Here is a 1,551-nt window from a genome sequence, read left to right as displayed (position 1 = left end):
GATGTACCTTGGCATGCCTACCGACGACAGCCCTCAGGGCCCAAACTTAGCCGACTGCCTGCGGGCAGTAATGCCTGCTGAACCAGACCCCGAGTGGGGCACGGTTTTGTTCGCTGACGGAATGTGGTTCAAGGGCAACAGAATTATCGTGCCCAATGACCCCAAGCTGCGTGCAGACATTCTGCATGCATATCATGACACACCCTTGGCAGGCCATCACGGTGTTGCATGCACACTCTTCACCATTAACGAACGTTCCTGGTGGCCAGGCATGTACAGTGCTGTACAGCATTATGTACATGAGTGCCCGCAATGCCAGCACAACAAAGCCGACAACCGCAAGCCAGCCGGAGAGCTGAAACCCCTGCCCATCCCTACGCGGCCCTGGGAGGTGGTGTCCTGCGATTTTATTATGTGGCTTCCGCCCACCAAGGATGGCCACACAGCCATTTGCATCTTTGTCGACAAGTTGACGAAATTCGTCACGTTCGTGCCAACACACGATCTAATCACTACGATCCAGTTCGCAAAAGTTTTGCATGATGAAATCATCTGCAAACACGGCTGTATTGACTTCCTACTGTCTGATCACGACCCGCGGTTCACTGTGCAAGCAATGCGCAACACAGCCCAACAACTGCACTTTAAACAGCTGCTTTCCACATCGTTCCACCCTCAAACGGATGGACAAACTGAGCATGTGAATCGCGTTCTGCAAGAGGTGCTACGCAATTACGTAGGGCCGGAACTCACTGACTGGGCCGAACACCTATGCACGGCGGAATTCGCCATCAACAACAGCACATGTGAAGCCACGGGCTACACGCCCTTCTACCTCATGTACGGACGGCATCCACGAATGCCGGACGACTACGGGCTTCCACTCAAAACGAAACACCCTGCAGTCGACGAACTCGCTGACGCCCTACATGCGCGTCTTGACAAGGCCAAAAAGGCCCTACACCCCGCTCAGCAACGACAGGCTCAGCATGCCAACAAGCATCGCCGACCAGCCCACTTCCAAGTCGGGCAATACGTCTTGCTAAACTCCAAGAACATAACGTTCAAGGCACCTAATGCCAAAGGATGCAGCAAGTTCATGCCACGGTTCATTGGACCTTTTCCCATCCTAAGCATGGTGGGCGAGTCTGCAGTCCGCCTGCAACTTCCGGAGGCATTGTGCATGCACAATGTCTTCCACATGTCCCTGCTGCGACAGTTTAAACAAAGCAGCAATGCACCACCTCCACCGGTGGTCCCTGCAGTGGAAGGCGACCCTATGTGGTTTGCTGAAGAAATCCACGCACACCGTGTGAGCGGCTCTGGCCGTCACCACCTCGTCGAGTACTTGGTCCGCTGGCAAAACCACGGCCCCGAGTACGACTCCTGGGAGACGGCCCAAGACTGCCGTCGAGGCTGCCCCAAAGCGGTCGAAGCCTATCACGCCAAGTTGTACGCCAAGGGTGTACCTTTGCCCTAAGAGGCCCCTCCCCAACTGGCGCCCCGAGGACGGGTTCACATTCAAGAGGGGGGGAATGTAAGGACGTTAGG

The sequence above is a fragment of the Volvox carteri genome (assembly GCF_000143455.1).
Source record: "Volvox carteri f. nagariensis unplaced genomic scaffold VOLCAscaffold_11, whole genome shotgun sequence".
NCBI classification, from domain to species: Eukaryota; Viridiplantae; Chlorophyta; class Chlorophyceae; order Chlamydomonadales; family Volvocaceae; genus Volvox; species Volvox carteri.
The sequence above is the reverse complement of the archived record's forward strand: the minus strand, read 5'-3'. Positions refer to the sequence as shown.